Here is an 18,222-nt window from a genome sequence, read left to right as displayed (position 1 = left end):
TTCTAGTTCTCTTCTGAATTTTACCAACGAACACAATTCAATTCTAGTTTCTCAAGAGAAAATAAAAACCTTCCACTTCAGTTTTAAGTTCACCATGACGTAAAAAATTTAAAGTTCAGTTCTAAATTTTTACATAGAAGATAGGAAAAGTTATACTATGATTTTGATTATTTCCTATGAAGATTAAAAGTTTCACTTCAATTTTTAATTTTTTCTCAAAGAAGTGAAGAAAAGTTCAACTTCGATTCTGAATTCATTATTTTTTATAGTAAGCTAGCATATCAATCGTTTAGAATGTATATTAAAACATCGGAGATGTAGGAAAAGGAATTTGCGTACATCTATTGTCAGACACACTATTTCCGTAAAATCTGATCTATTAAGGGTTTTTGACCGTAAACTCTAGTTTTTTGTAAGAAAATTATGGAAATACAATTCTCTGGTTCAAATGTGGAACTTAAGTCTATTTTTGGATCGAAAAATAAAACTATTTCCGTAAAATCTGAGCTAATAAGGCTTTTTCGACCGTAAACTCTAGTTTCTTGTAAGAAAATTATGTAAAATACATTTTTTGTCCGTATCTTAAAATGACAAAATATCATTCTTGATAGACCTCTTGGATTCACAATACAGAAATTATAAAAAAAATTTTAATTTCCAGACTTCATTTGCAAGCAATAGATACTGAGAGTTCTATGACTCCTCCCCGCAATGACTTCTAAGGGTTTTATGACTCCTCCCCACGATGAATTCAGATGGTTTTAGGAGTCATCCCCCTAGCCATAACTCCATTCAACCTTGGGCGAAGGTATAAAAGTTTGATGATGTATTTCTCATCTTAACAACTACATTTATAGCTTCCGAGATGATAGGACTCTATGACACAGAATTTATCGGTTTGAAAAAATCATCTTGTGGTGTTATATTTGAATGTGCAAAATTTATTATTGTCAATGGAACTCGAAGAAATTGACTGTTATCATTGGATGGTGAACTATAACATGTTTGAGTATGATAAAAGCTTGTGGAGTACTACATTACATCATATGAACAGACTGGGATTCTATGATAGAGTGATTACACCACTTAATAATAGTGGTCAGGAACTGAGAAATGTCCAGGAGGAAGTCAGTGAAATTTGCCTATCTGATAACTCGTTCAATATCGCATGTATTTTTAGCGGTATCAATGGTATTTCATTTGCATAAAGCTATCTCGATTTGCCAAAACTTTTTGTTAACTGGGCGATGACTTAGTCTAATTGCGTAGGTACTAAAGGAACATTTGAAGGTGGAGAAAAAAAAGGGGTAATTAGTGATTGGATAATTTTTAACAAGAAATGACTGAAAAGTGTTTTGGAGGAGATGGGATGAATGTGTACTGTATAATACACAAGTGATGATTTGCACAGTGTTGTCAATTTTAAATAGTTTAGAAATAAAAAAAATTAACAAGAAATGGCTGAAAAGTGTCTTGAGGGAGTTGAGTTGCACGATGGTTGACTTGCACGAGGGTTCAGTTAAAAGCGGATTCAGTTACACGGGGATTAGTTAAATGGGGTCGAGTTGCACGAGGATTCAGTAGCACGGAGGTTCAGTTGTACGGGGTTTCGGTTGTCTCTTAGAGGCCATGTATGTCTCTTTGGGCAATGTGTGTCTCTTTGGGGATGTTTGAATCTTTTTTGGTATGTATGTGTCTGTATGGGCGTTTTTTTTGTATTTGGGGGGTGTGTGTGTGTGTTTGGGGGTTGTGTGTCTCTTCGGACTGTGGGTATGTGTCTTTGTGATGTGTGTGTGTCTCTGTAGGCTGTGTGTGTCTCTTTGGACTGTGTGTCTTTTTTTTGGGGTGTTTGAGTCTTTTTGGTCCGTATGTGTCTCTTTGGGATATGTGTTTTCTCTTTGGGCTGATTGAGTCCTTTTTTGGTCTTTGTTTGTGTCTCTGTGGGTCGTGTGTATCTTTTGGCTGTGTCTGTCTCTTTGTGATGTTTTTGTTTCTATTTTGTATTGATGTGTTTGTCTTGTGGGATTTGTTTATATTTTTGCTGTTTAAGTCTTTTAGTCTGTTTTTTTGTCTCTTTGGGCTGTTTGAGTCTTTTTTGTTGTATTTTTTTATCTTTGTGTTTTTTGTGTCTCTTTATGCTGTTTGAGTTTGTTTCTCTTAGGGCTATGTGGGTCTCTTTGGGCTGTTTTTGTATTTTTGGTCTGTTTGTGTCTCTTTGGGATGTTTGTGTCTGTTTGGTCTGTGTTGTTCTCTTTGGTCTGTTTGAGTCTCTTTGTGGTGTTTGCGTTTTTTTTGGTATTTTTGGTTATATTTGTGCTGTGTGTGTGTATATTTGGGGTGTTTATGTATATTAGGTCTGTGTGTGTCTATTTAGGATGTTTGAGTCTTTTTGGTGTGTGTGTGTCTCTTTGGGTTGTGTTTCTCTTTGTGATGTGTGTGTGTCTATTTGGTCTGTTTGTGTCTCTTAGGTCTGTGTGAGTCTCTTTGGGATGTGAGTCTCTTTGAGCTGTTTGAGTCTTTTTATTCTGTTTGTGTCTCTTTAGGTTGTTTGAGTCTTTTTGGTCTATGTTTGTCTCTTCGGGCTGTGTGTGTCTCTTTAGCCTGTGTGTCTCTTTGGGCTGTATGTGTCTCTTTGGACTGTGGATGTCTCTTTGTGATGTGTGTGTCTCTTTAGGCTGTGTGTGTCTCTTTGGCCTGTGTGTCTTTTTGGAGGGTTTTTGAGTCTTTTTGGTTTGTTTGTGTCTCTTTGGGCTATGTGTGTCTCTTTGGCCTCTGGTTCCTAAGCAGTTAACGATAAAAAAATAGTTTGGGACAACAAAAAAAAAAGGTTCAGAGATGCGTATTTCCTGGGCTGTGTGTGTATTTCTGTTTTATGTGTGCGTCTCTTAGGGTCCGTGTGCGTCTCTTTGGGCTGTATGTGTCTCTTTGGGCTGTGAGTGTCTCTTTGTGCTTTGTGTGTCTCTTTAGGCTGTGTGTGTCTTTTTGGACTGTGTGTCTTTTTTTTGGGGGGGTGTTTGAGTCTTTTTGGTCCGTATGTGTCTCTTTGGGCTATGTGTTTTCTCTTTGGGATGTTTGAGTCTTTTTCGGTCTGTGTTTTTGTCTCTTTGGGTTGTGTTTCTCTTTAGAATGGGTGTGTCTCTTTTGGCTGTTTGTGTATATTATGTCTAATTGTGTCTCTTTGGGCTGTTTGTCTCTTCGGACTGTTTGAGTATTTTTGGTCTGTTTGTGTCTCTTTGGGTTGTTTGAGTCTTTTTGGTATGTGTTTGTCTCTTTGGGACTGATTGTGTCTCTTTGGGCTGTTTGTGTTTCTGTGTACGATGTGTGTATCTTTTGACTTTTTAGTCTTTTTGGTCTTTTTTTTTCTCTTTGGGTTGTTTGAGTCTTTTTTATATATGTTTGTCTCTTTGGGTCTGTGTGTGACTATTTTGGTATGTTTGTGTTTATTTGTGCTATTTGTGTCTCTTTGGACTGTTTGAGTCTTTTTGGTCTGTTTGTGTCTCTTTGAGCTGTTTGAGTCTTTTTGGTCTGTGTTTGACTCTTCTGTTTTAAGTTCACCATGACATAAAAAATTTAAAGTTCAGTTCTAAATTTTTACATAGAAGATAGGAAAAGTTATACTATGATTGTGATTATTTCCTATGAAGATTAAAAGTTTCACTTCAATTTTTAATTTTTCTCAAAGAAGTGAAGAAAAGTTCAACTTCGATTCTGAATTTTCTCAATGAAAATGAAATAAGTTATTGATCATTTCTATTTTCCCAAAATAATATAAAAATTTTCCACTTCAGTTCAGATTTTTCCCAAACAGATGAAAAAATTTAAAATACTGTTCCAAATTTTCCATAGAAGATATAAAAGTTCAGGTTCTCTTCTTAATTTTACCAAAGAACATAATTAAATTCTAATTTCTCCAGAGAAAATAAAAAGCTTCCACATCAGTTTTAAGTTCACCAAGACATAAAAAATTTAAAGTTCAGTTCTAAGTTTTTCCATAGAAGATAGGAAAAGTTATACTATGATTGTGATTATTTTCCATGAAGATAAAAAGTTTTATTTTAATTCTAAATTTTCTTAAATTCAATTCCGACCTTTCTCAAAGAGATGAAAAAATTAAAGTTCTGTTCCAAATATTTTCCCGGAAAAGAAAAGTTCATTTTCGATTCTGAATTTTCTCAATGAAAATGAAATAAGTTATTGATCAATTATATTTTCCTAAAATAATATAAAATTTTACACTTCAATTCAGATTTTTGTCAGAGATGAAAAAATTTAAAGTTCCGTTCCAAATATTTTCCCGGAAGAAGAAAAGTTCAACTTCGATTCTGAATTTTCTTAATGAAAATGAAATAAGTTATTGATCAATTCTATTTTCCCAAAATAATATCAAAATTTTCCACTTCAGTTCAGATTTTTCTTGAAGAGATGCAAAAAATTAAAAGACTTCCTAATTTTTCATAGAAGATAGAAAAGTTCTAGTTCTCTTCTGAATTTTACCAACGAACACAATTCAATTCTAATTTCTCAAGAGAAAATAAAAAGCTTCCAATTCAGTTTTAAGTTCACCATGACATAAAAAATTTAAAGTTCAGTTCTAAATTTTTACATAGAAGATAGGAAAAGTTATACTATGATTTTGATTATTTACTATGAAGATTAAAAGTTTCACTTCAATTTTTAATTTTTTCTCAAAGAAGTGAAGAAAAGTTCAACTTCGATTCTGAATTCATTATTTTTTAGAGTAAGCTAGCATATCAAGCGTTTAGAATGTATATTAAAACATCGGAGATGTAGGAAAAGGAATTTGCGTACATCTATTGTCAGACACACTATATCCGTAAAATCTGAGCTATTAAGGGTTTTTGACCGTAAACTCTAGTTTTTTGTAAGAAAATTATGGAAATACAATTCTCTGGTTCAAATGTGGAAATTAAGTCTATTTTTGGATCGAAAAATAAAACTATTTCCGTAAAATCTGAGCTAATAAGGCTTTTTCGACCGTAAACTCTAGTTTCTTGTAAGAAAATTATGTAAAATACATTTTTTGTCCGTATCTTAAAATGACAAAATATCATTCTTGATAGACCTCTTGGATACACAATACAGAAATTAAAAAAAAATTGTAATTTCCAGACTTCATTTGCAAGCAATAGATACCGAGAGTTCTATGACTCCTCCCCGCAATGACTTCTAAGGGTTTTATGACTCCTCCCCACAATGAATTCAGATGGTTTTAGGAGTCATCCCCCTTAGCCATATCTCCATTCAACCTTGGGCGAAGGTATAAAAGTTTGATGATGTATTTCTCATCTTAACAACTACATTTATAGCTTCCGAGATGATAGGACTCTATGACACAGAATTTATCGGTTTGAAAAAATCATCTTGTGGTGTTATATTTGAATGTGCAAAATTTATTATTGTCAATGGAACTCGAAGAAATTGACTGTTATCATTGGATGGTGAACTATAACATGTTTGAGTATGATAAAAGCTTGTGGAGTACTACAATACATCATATGAACAGACTGGGATTTTATGATAGAGTGATTACACCACTTAATAATAGTGGTCAGGAACTGAGAAATGTCCAGGAGGAATTCATTGAAATTTACAGCTTTTTCGGGGTTGAAGCACTCTATGTAAAGGGTAATGTACCTACAGATAAAGTCTTAATTCAAAAGTGTGACCCTAGGATTCCAGTTTTCAATCTAGAAGAATTTAAGTGTCCTAAATTTGAAGGGGTTTATCATCGTCCTGAAGACGAGGTCAGGTTCTTCGCGCACTGGATACCTAAGGACATGCCTGATCGTGATAAATGCATAAGACATGGTAAAAACTATTCTACATGATGGGACCATCGTTTCTGGATGTTTAAGAGTGAACATGTGTATGACTATGTGTCATAATATAATTTTGTATTAATATTCTACATAGCATTATTTCATTAAAAATATATTATGCATTACATTGTTATGTGTTCATTATTTTTAGAGTAAGCTAGTATATCAAAAGTTTAGAATGTCTATTAAAACATCAGAGATGTGAGAAAAGGAATTTGCATACATCTATTGTCAGACACATGGGGTAACATTGACAAAATCTAGGTATCAGAATGAATACCATTTCTCGGATACATCGGAAAAAGTTGACACAATCTAAGTACCGGAAAGAATAAATTCATTTTCAAAGTTTTTATCGGATACATCAGATAACAGTCATAAAATCCAAGTTCTATTCGTTTTGGCTTCATGTGTTGTTACGTTGAATTTAGATTAGACCGGTTTTTCTTTTAATTTTGGCTTCATGTGTTGTTACGTTGAATTTAGGTTAGACCGGTTTTTCTTTCTATAGTAGATACTAGCGTATATTTTTAGAGTAGAAAAAAAAAATTAAGGTTAGTCTGAAGTTGATTGTCTGAAAAGTATTTTTTTGGGGGGGATACACGATTGGCTGAAACAAAAGCAGAACTTTTAAAATCACAACAACTGAAGATCAGTAAATAACTCCCTTTTTTTTGTTAAACCCAATTGGCTGAAATAAAAGCGAAACTTTTAAAATCACAACAACTAAAGATCAGTAAATGATTCCTTTGTTTTTTTTTTTTAAACACAATTGGTTGAAACAAAAGCAGAACTCTTAAAATCAAAACAACTGAAGGTCAGTAAATAATTCCATTGTTTTTTTTTGTTAAACACGATTGATTGAAATAAAAGAGGAACTTTCAAAATCACAACAACTGAAGGACACTAAATAAAAAAAAACCTAAAATAATGTCATGAAATCAACATGCAAAGTCGACATAGCTTTATTTCATTTTTTTAAGGTTCATTTAGACGAGGTTACGTGCGCGCACGTAACCTCGTCTAAATGAACCTTAAAAAATTAAATAAAGCTATGTCGACTTTGCATGTTGATTTCATGACATTATTTTAGGTTTTTTTTTTATTTACTGACCTTCAGTTGTTGTGATTTTAAAAGTTCCTCTTTTATTTCAATCAATCGTGTTTAACAAAAAAAAAAAATGGAATTATTTACTGACCTTCAGTTGTTGTGATTTTAAAAGTTCTGCTTTTGTTTAAAACAATTGTGTTTAACAAAAAAAAACAATTGAATCATTTACTGATCTTTAGTTGTTGTTATTTTAAAAGTTTCGCTTTTATTTCAGCCAATTATGTTTAACAAAAAAAAACAACAAGGGAATTATTTACTGATCTTCAGTTGTTGTGATTTTAAAAGTTCTGATTTTGTTTCAGCCAATCGTGTATCCCCCCAAAAAAAATACTTTTCAGACAATCAACTTCAGAATAACCTGAATTTTTTTTCTACTCTAAAAATATACGCTAGTCTCTACTATAGAAAGAAAAACCGGTCTAATCTAAATTCAACGTAACAACACATGAAGCCAAAATTAAAAGAAAAACCGGTCTAATCTAAATTCAACGTAACAACACATGAGGCCAAAACGAATAGAACTTGGATATTATGACTGTTACCTGATGTATCCGATAAAAACTTTGAAAATTAATTTATTCTTTCCGGTACTTAGATTGTGTCAACTTTTTCCGATGTATCCGAGAAATGGTATTCATTCTTATACCTAGATTTTGTCAATGTTACCCCATGTGTCTGACAATAGATGTATGCAAATTCCTTTTCTCACATCTCTGATGTTTTAATAGACATTCTAAACTTTTGATATGCTAGCTTACTCTAAAAATAATGAACACATAACAATGTAATACATAATATATTTTTAATGAAATAATGCTATGTAGAATATTAATACAAAATTATATTATGACACATAGTCATACAGATGTTCACTCTTAAACATTCAGAAACGATGGTCCCATGATGTAGAATAGTTTTTACCATGTCTTATGCATTTATCACGATCAGGCATGTCCTTAGGTATCCAGTGCGCGAAGAACCTGACCTCGTCTTCAGGACGATGATAAACCCCTTCAAATTTAGGACACTTAAATTCTTCTAGATTGAAAAGTGGAATCCTAGGGTCACACTTTTGAATTAAGACTTTATCTGTAGGTACATTACCCTTTACATAGAGTGCTTCAACCCCGAAAAAGCTGCAAATTTTACTGACTTCCTCCTGGACATTTCTCAGTTCCTGACCACTATTATTAAGTGGTGTAATCACTCTATCGTAGAATCCCAGTCTGTTCATATGATGTAATGTAGTACTCCACAAGCTTTTATCATGCTCAAACATGTTATAGTTCACCATCCAATGATAACAGTCAATTTCTTCGAGTTCCATTGACAATAATAAAAATGCACATTCAAATATAACACCACAAGATGATTTTTTCAAACCGATAAATTCTGTGTCATACAGTCCTATCATCTTGGACGCTATTAATGTAGTTGTTAAGAAGAGAAATACATCATCAAACTTTTATATCTTCGCTCAAGGTTGAATGGAGTTATGGCTAGGGGGATGACTCCTCAAACCATCTGAATTCATTGTGGGGAGGAGTCATAAAACCCTTAGAAGTCATTGCGGGGAGGAGTCATAGAACTCTCAGTATCTATTGCTTGCAAATGAAGTCTGGAAATTAAATTTTTTTTTATAATTTCTGTATTGTTTTCCAAGAGGTGAATTCAAGAATGATATTTTGTCATTTTAAGATACGGACAAAAAATGTATTTTACATAATTTTCTTACAAGAAACTAGAGTTTACGGTCGAAAAAGCCTTATTAGCACAGATTTTACCGAAATAGTTTTATTTTTCGATCCTAAAATAGACTTAAGTTGCACATTTAAACCAGAGAATTGTATTTCCATAATTATCTTACAAAAAACAAGAGTTTACGGTCAAAAACACTTAATAGCTCAGATTTTACGGAAATAGTGTGTCTGACAATAGATATAGGCAAATTCCTTTTCCTACATCTCCGATGTTTTAATATACATTCTAAACGCTTGATATGCTAGCTGACTCTAAAAAATAATGAATTCAGAATCGAAGTTGAACTTTTCTTCACTTCTTTGAGAAAAAATTAAAAATTGAAGTGAAACTTTTAATCTTCATAGGAAATAATCAAAAGCATAGTATAAATTTTCCTATCTTCTATGTAAAAATTTAGAACTGAACTTTACATTTTTTATGTCATGGTGAACTTAAGAATGAAGTGGAAGCTTTTTATTTTCTCTTGAGAAACTAGAATTGAATTGAGTTCGTTGTTAAAATTCAGAAGAGAACTAGAACTTTTCTATTTACTATTAAAAATTAGGAAGTATTTTAAATTTTTTCATCTCTGAGAAAAATCTGAACTGAAGTGGAAAATTTTGATATTATTTTGTGAAAATAGAATTGATCAATAACTTATTTCATTTTCATTAAGAAAATTCAGAATCAAAGTTGAACTTTTCTTCTTCCAAGAAAATATTTGGAACAGAACTTTAAATTTTTTCATCTCTTTGAGAAAAATCTGAATTGAAGTGGAAAATTTTATATTATTTTAGGAAAATAGAATTGATCAATAACTTATTTAATTTTCATTGAGAAAATTCAGAATCGAAGATGAACTTTTCTTTTCCGGGAAAATATTTGGAACAGAACTTTAAATTTTTCATCTCTTTGAGAAAGGTCGGAATTGAATTTAAGAAAATTTAGAATTAAAATAAAACTTTTTATCTTCATGGAAAATAATCACAATCATAGTATAACTTTTCCTATCTTCTATGGAAAAACTTAGAACTGAACTTTAAATTTTTTATGTCTTGGTGAACTTAAAACTGACGTGGAAGCTTTTTATTTTCTCTGGAGAAATTATAATTGAATTATGTTCTTTGGTAAAATTAAGAAGAGAACCTGAACTTTTCTATCTTCTATGGGAAATTTGGAACAGTATTTTAAATTTTTTCATCTGTTTGGGAAAAATCTGAACTGAAGTGGAAAATTTTTATATTATTTTGGGAAAATAGAAATGATCAATAACTTATTTCATTTTCATTGAGAAAATTCAGAATCGAAGTTGAACTTTTCGTCACTTCTTTGAGAAAAATTAAAAATTGAAGTGAAACTTTTAGTATAACTTTTCCTATCTTCTATGTAAAAATTTAGAACTGAACTTTAAATTTTTCATGTCATGGTGAACTTAAAACTGAAGAGTCAAACACAGACCAAAAAGACTCAAACAGCTCAAAGAGACACAAACAGACCAAAAAGACTCAAACAGTCCAAAGAGACACACATAGCCCAAAGAAACACAAACAGTCCAAAAGAGACACACACAGTCCCAAATAGACAACACAGATCAAAAAGACTCAAACATCTCAAAGAGACACAAACAGACCAAAAAGACTCAAACACTCCAAAGAGACACACATAGCCCAAAGAAACACAAACAGCCCAAAGAGACACAAACAGTCCCAAAGAGACAAACACAGATCAAAAAGACTCAAACAACCCAAAGAGACACAAACAGACAAAAAAGACTCAAACAGTCCAAAGAGACACACAGCCCAAAGAGACACACATAGCCTTAAGAGACACAAACAGCCCAAAGAGACACACACAGTCTAAAGAGAAACACAACCCAAAGAGACAAACACAGACCAAAAAGACTCAAACAGCCCAAAGAAAAACACATAGCCCAAAGAGACACATACAGACAAAAAAGACTCAAACACCCCCCCAAAAAAAGACACACAGTCAATATAGACAAACACAGCCTAAATAGACACACACAGCACTAACAGACACTCACAACCCAATGAGACACCGACAGCCCACCTCGACGAAAACGCACCCTAAGATACGAACAAATAAAACAGAGACCAACACCGCCCATGACATACGCATCACTGAACCTTTTTTTTTTTTGTACCTAACTATTTTTTTATCATTAACTGTTTAGGGACCAGAGCCCCAAGAGAAACACATAGCCCAAAGAGACACATACAGACCAAAAAGACTCAAAACCCTCCAAAAAGACACACAGTCCAAAGAGACACACACAGCCTAAAGAGACACACATATCACAAAGAGACAGCCACAGTCCAAAGAGACACAAACAGCCCAAAGAGACGCGCACAGGCTAAAGAGACACACACAGCCCGAAGAGACACACATAGACCAAAAAGACTCAAACAACCTAAAGAGACACAAACAGACTAAAAAGACTCAAACAGCTCAAAGAGACGCACATCCCAAAGAGACACACACAGCCCTAAGAGACACAAACAGCCCAAAGAGACACACACATCACAAAGAGAAACACAATCACAACTACAAAAAAACAGAACAAAAAGACTCAAACAGAATAAAGATACACACACAGCCCAAAGAGACACAAACACCCCAAAGAGACACACACACAGCCCAAAGAGACAAACACGGACCAAAAAAAAAAAAAAACTCAAACAACCCAAAGAGACGCAAACAGCCCAAAGAGACAAACACAGACCAAAAAGACTCAAACAGCCCAAAGAGACACAAAAAGACCAAAAAAAACACAAAAAGCCAAAATAGACCCAAAAAGCACAAATAAACACAAACAGCACAAAGAGACACAAACAACCCAAAGATACAAAACTACACCAAAAAAGACTCAAACAGCCCAAACACACACAAAAACAGACTAAAAAGACTCAAACAGCCCAAAGAGACACACATCCCAAAAGAGACACACACATAGCCCTAAGAGACACAAAAACAGCCCAAAGAGACATACACAGCCCAAAGAGACAAAAACACAGACCAAAAAAGACTCAATCAGCCCAAAGAGAAAACACATATCCCAAAGAGACACATACGGACCAAAAAGACTCAAACGCCCCCCCCCCCCAAAAAAAGACACACAGTCCAAAGAGACACACACAGCCTAAAGAGACACACACACATCACAAAGAGACACCCACATCCCAAAGAGACACATACAGCCCAAAGAGACGTACACGGGCCCAAAGAGACGCATACATCCAACAGAGAGACACACACATCCCAAAGAGACACACACACAGGCTAAAGAGACACACACAGCCCGAAGAGACAAACACAGACCAAAAAGACACCTTTTTTTTCCAAACTATTTTTTTATCATGAACTGTTTAGGGACCACAGCCCCAAGAGAAACACATAGCCCAAAGAGACACATACAAACCAAAAAGACTCAAAACCCTCCAAAAAGACACACAGTCCAAAGAGACACACACAGCCTAAAGAGACACACACATCACAAAGAGACATCCACAGTCCAAAGAGACACATACAGCCCAAAGAGACACACAGGCTAAAGAGACACACACAGCCTGAAGAGACAAACATAGACCAAAAAGATTCAAACAACCTAAAGAGACACAAACAGACTAAAAAGACTCAAACAGCTCAAAGAGACGCACATCCCAAAGAGACACACACAGACCTAAGAGACACAAACACCCCAAACAGACACACACATCCCAAAGATAAACACAACCCAAAGTGACAAACACAGACCAAAAAGACTCAAACAGCCTAAAGAGACACACACAGCCCAAAGAGACACAAACACCCCACAGAGACACACACACAGCCCAAAGAGACAAACACAGACCAAAAAAAAAACTCAAACAGCCTAAAGAGACTCAAACAGCACAAAGAGACAAACACAGACCAAAAAGACTCAAACATCCCAAATACACACAAACAGACCAAAAAGACTCAAACAGGCCCAAAGAGACACACATAGCCCAAAGAAACCCAAACATCCCAAAGAGACACAAACAACAACAAGATACAAAAATCCAAAAAAAAATACACAAACAGTCCAAATAGTCACAAAAACAGACCAAAAAGACTCAAACAGCCCAAAGAGACACACAACCCAAAAGAGAAACACACATAGCCCTAAGAGACACAAAAACAGCCCAAAGAGACATACACAGCCCAAAGAGAAACACAACCCAAAGAGACAAAAACACAGACCAAAAAAAGACTCAATCAGCCCAAAGAGAAAACACATATCCCAAAGAGACACATACGGACCAAAAAGACTCAAATATCCCAAAAAAAAGACACACAGTCCAAAGAGACACACACAGCCTAAAGAGACACACACACATCACAAAGAGACATACCCACAGTCCGAATATACACACAAACCCCAAAGATACACACACACAGCCCAACGAGACAAAAAACGCCCATACAGACACATACATACCAAAAAAGATTCAAACATCCCCAAAGAGACACACATTGCCCAAAGAGACATACATGGCCTCTAAGAGACAACCGAAACCCCGTACAACTGAACCTTCGTGCTACTGAATCCTCGTGCAACTCGACCCCATTTAACTAATCCCCGTGTAACTGAATCCGCATGTACCTGAACCCTCGTGCAAGTCATCCCTCGTGCAACTCAACTCCCTCAAAACACTTTTCAGCCATTTCATTTTAAATTTTTTTATTTCTAAACTATTTAAAATTGACAACACTGTGCAAATCATCACTTGTGTATTATACAGTACACATTCATCCCATCTCCTCCAAAACGCTTTTCAGTCATTTCTTGTTAAAAATTATCCAATCCCTAATTACCCCTTTTTTTCTCCACCTTCAAATGTTCCTTTAGTACCTACGCAATTAGACTAAGTCATCGCCCAGTTAACAAAAAGTTTTGGCAAATCGAGATAGCTTTATGCAAATGAAATACCATTGATACCGCTAAAAATACATGCGATATTGAACGAGGTATCAGGTAGCTATAACTTACAGCTTATTAACACGTTTGACCAGTTTTGATTGGAATTCGTATTTTTTGCCAGAAGAAAGATCATGGATACATGTTTATTTTTTATTTTTTTTTAAACTGGTATTTTTTCAATGAAACCCATAAAACTTTGCAGAAACCCGTGAATGTAGGACTGAAAGTCCGTTCGTAGTATATCTGAATCCAATTACTAATCAAGTTAGCGTGACCGCCGCTCTCTCTCTGTTTGACCTCCAAAAAATGAGTGTCACAATAGAAAACCTGTCTGCCAAGGCGCAGGTTTTCTGATACGGGTTTACCACTGGTTTAAGAGCTTCTATAGAATAACGTAGAAATTGCTATATGTCTCCTGGAAGTATAATGCCATGTGAGAGGATACTCACTCTCTTTGAAAAGGTGAAGAGCTTCTATAGAATAACGTAGAAATTGCTATATGTCTCCTAGAAGTATAACTTACTACTCTACTTCTGGTATGCTGCAATCTATGTCATCCGGATATTCCTTCATGTCCCAATGCTACTTCTAATGAAGATTGCCTCGTTGCTTTTGCTGACGACGGCACTTTTAGGACTCTAGGGAAGACGAAATGTGATATCAGGTCTAACCTGGTGGCAATATTCGAGAGAGTAGTTTCATGGTTCGATGCGAATTACTTGGCCTTGAATGTTGCCAAGTCACATTTTCTTATTTTTTCTCAAATTGGTGTAGCTTTCCCTCAACTGACCCAGCTTCAGGTGTCACAAGGCTCCTTAAGTAGACCAAAGAATCGGCTGGTCCGGTTTCTTGGTATCCTGCTTGATGAGAACCTTTCGTTTAGACACACTATAGCCATGGTTAGGGTTAAGGTCTCACGGAGTTTGGGTGTCATTCGAAAACTCAAACACACCTTTCCTGGATCTATTCTGAAGCTTCTTTCTTTCTGCCTTGTCCAGTCATATGTCTCTTGTTGGCCCATAGTATGGATGTCTACTTTTCCTTCTACACTGCGGTCGCTTTCTGTCATGTATAACAAAGCACTTCGTCTGATTATGGACACCAACCGTTCTTGACCAAGACCGCTTCTAAATCTACAGTCTATCTACATTCTTTCTTGGGCTTCTTTTGTTTTTCATCAGCTTCATGGCAATCTTCCAAAATCTCTTCAAAAAACTCCTCAGTTTATTTCTAATTCAGCTCCATACAACCTTCGTTCGTCACATAATATCTGCAATCCTCCTACTCCCACTGTGCGGTCAGATTTCAATCCCCTCGTCGCTTGTCATCAGGTTTGGAACTCCCTGCCTTCTTCAGTACAGAAATGCCACACTTTCAAGAGGATTCTTAAGGACCATTTAGTTAAGAATCAAACAGAATAGTTTTTTTTTGTGGAGTTGACGTCCCCTGAATGTTTAGTTTTGTTATATGGTGGTCTTTTCTGCGCTATGACTCCCAGGCCTCAGGTATGGTCTCTTTTTAATTTATATGTTGTTTGGCGATTGATTTATTTTTTATGGTTGTTTGGATATATTGTATTTTTTTTTCTCATTCCCCCTTGTATCCCTGGCCATGGAGCCTTTCGAGGGGGATAAGGAGTGTTGTGATTGGATTGTGTATGTATTGTCGAATAAAAACTCTGAACTCTTGTATTTTTTTTTTATTTCAATTAGAACAAATAAGTTCTGCTCGTCGATACGGAATCTGAGCATTACCAATATTAATGCTCGCAACCGCGGTCCACTTAATATTCGTTTGCGACCCGAAAATTCCCCGAATCTTGAAGACCTGTCCCCGAAAACTCCCAGAATTTTCAAGACTTGTCCCCGATTTTTAAGATTCGAGAGTGGAAGCCCTGGTTTTATGGATCTAATTGAATCAGGAGTGGTTATTATATTTGGAAAGATCATTGAATACCGAATTTAATTATATGAATCTATTTTTCCTATCTGATTCCCCCTTTAACCTTTTTTGTTCTAAGATGTCCTTGCTATACTAGCCACTTTTCAAAATACTTTTAAGAAGACACATTCAGTTTTCAGGTTCTAAGAAATTTTATAGGATTATGTGAATTTTTTAACTTAACATTAATTAACTTATTTATAACCGATTTACACAAAAAGAGCATAAAGGTAGAAGAAAAAAGAAGAAAAAAAGAAACAGGAGCAAAATCTATGATCAAAGGATATTTTGCAGTACCACAACCTCTTAACAGTTTTAAGAATATAAATAATGAATTTAAAAAGAATCTAAAAAAAATAAAGAATCTTAAATAAATCTTAAATAATCCTAATTAAATAATAATAAATAAGGAATCTAAAAAGAATCTAATTCAATTTTAAAATTTACTAAGACCTGACTTGCAGTTTCACACTAAAAATTGTGCATTGGCAGAAATGCGATCGCGTCAATCTTACTGCCATAAAACCGACACTTACCATCGCCCAAACTGACCGCAATTATGACCGGAATTCAGTCACGTCCGAGATGCGATTATTTATCCCACTCTTTGGACTATAAATTCCGCTATAGTCTGAAATTCGGCCGCTTCAATCTTGCCAATACTTCCATAGAACTAATTTTTACCGTTGTCCGAACTGGTCGTAGGTTATCACACGACTTGAGATCAGTGTGGCCAGATCGTGAACAAAAAAGTAAGCCGCAGCCTTTGAACAACAAGCCAAAAATAAGCCAGACAATTTTTTGCCCAAAATCTAACTTTACTTTTAATGGTGTCCAAGTTTTGACGGCTGTTTTATAGAAATACTGTGTAGCACTCAAATTCTTAGGTACAGATCCTGTGGTGTACTACTGCAGGGGTGAAGTAGTACATTATGTTGATGGTAGTACATAAAACAATTAATATCCCCAACTGCCCCATAACAATTTTCACTTTTGCATGTATTCTGAGAAAACCAATGACCAATTTGCTTCTTCCTTTGAGCATATTTAAACTGAAGTGATGCAAAGAAAACCTCAAATATAAATAAATATATTTTCTCAGAAAGGGCCTAGACAAAAAGGAAAAAAGGGTCTGGGTGTACCTAAGATATTGTGGGCAGTACCCAATGCATTGGGGTATGTACCCGGACGGCAAGGCTGTCTACCCAATCTGTTTGTACAGAAATACGATCCACAGAAAATAGCGAGAGTGTACATGGTGACTCGCATGAACTAAACAGTTAAACAAGATCTGTAGATGTTACAGACATGCCTGTTATGAGTTTGATTCCTGGCGTTATTCTATACTAATAAGTAACAGCTAATATACTGTACCTTCTGTAGTTCATCCCCATGACTTAATGGCTAAAGCTTTTTATGCTGTTGTTACGAAGCCACGTGTCTCTTAGGATTTGAAAACTTCACTGCAGTGCCGCCGTTAGATTCGTATTTTGACTATAGAGTTAAAACGTGATTTTGACCTTTCGTGAGCATTCGTTCGTTCGTTCGTTCGAAAATCGGATGAATTGCCAAAAAATATAAATTCTTCCCGAAAAAGCAAATCACGCCAAGAAATAAGCCAGCTCAAAATAAAAATAGCCAAGTTTTAAGCCACAAGCCAGTTCCAAAAATTTTCACGCCAGTCGCCACCAAAATAAGCCAGTTTGGCGTAAAATAAGCCAATCTGGCCACACTGCTTGAGATTCACATGACCAAGGGGTTGGATTTCTGTGCGTCATTATGTACCCGATTCCGTTACAAACTAGTAGGAGAGTCAGTACATATTGAAACGTCAAGATGTTAGAAGCGTTAAATGATAAATTTGTCTCGTTTCCCTAAGTAAAAGGATTTTAGCTTAGAAAAAGTGAAACATTTTGGCTATTGCGCTCATCAGTTTTAAACTTGTCAGTAAAAAGATGAGGTGATGATGGAAATGTTAAGGGAGGTGCGGAAAAACTAAGACTGAGGCGAAGAAGATAACTTTCCAAGGCTGGAAAAGATCCAAAACAGAAAAAGTTATTATTTATAGTATTATATCCCTTTCTAATAACATTGCTTTTAATAATTCCGATATAGAAAGTAACCCGCACGTCAACCCTATAAGCAGCCCCGATGGTACCTTAACTCATGCTAATTGTAAATACCGTGATATTCTCTATTTTGCTATCAATGTGAAGCTAGAACTAGTCAACAATAATTCCCTTAGTGTTCTTTGTTTCAACGTCAGAAGCATCCGGGATAAGTGGCTCAAGTTTAAAGATTTAATTCCATTCAATGGTGTCTGGCCTTTTGACGTATTAGGATTAACAGAGACATGGCTTTCCGATAATGATGACACTAGTGATTTTTTACTCCCTGGTTACCAAATAATCCATATGCGCAGGAGATTGACTAAGTGTTCTGGTGGTATCTCACTTTACATCCGTTCAAATGTAAATTTTACCAGGCTTTCAGAGTGCGAATCTATTTTCTCTACACAAATAAATCTCAGATGTATTTATTCAATAATTGTTTACATAGTTTTCGGCCAAAATTCCTATATACTCTCCTTGTTTTATAAACCTCCTCCATTTCAGACCTCATATTTT

General features: G+C 35.1%; 1 protein-coding gene across 2 annotated transcripts in view; it reads left to right on the top strand.

Moving 5' to 3' along the window:
• The window catches only part of LOC148949328 (kinesin-like protein KIF20A), a 176,682-nt gene that overhangs the window by 101,340 nt on the left and 57,120 nt on the right, over positions 1-18,222 (top strand). The window lies entirely within an intron of this gene.

Source organism: Artemia sp. Qi Xiang Cuo, chromosome 8 (genome assembly GCF_049724085.1).
Source record: "Artemia sp. Qi Xiang Cuo chromosome 8, ASM4972408v1, whole genome shotgun sequence".
Taxonomy (NCBI): Eukaryota; Metazoa; Arthropoda; class Branchiopoda; order Anostraca; family Artemiidae; genus Artemia; species Artemia sp. Qi Xiang Cuo.
The sequence above is the reverse complement of the archived record's forward strand: the minus strand, read 5'-3'. Positions and strand labels throughout refer to the sequence as shown.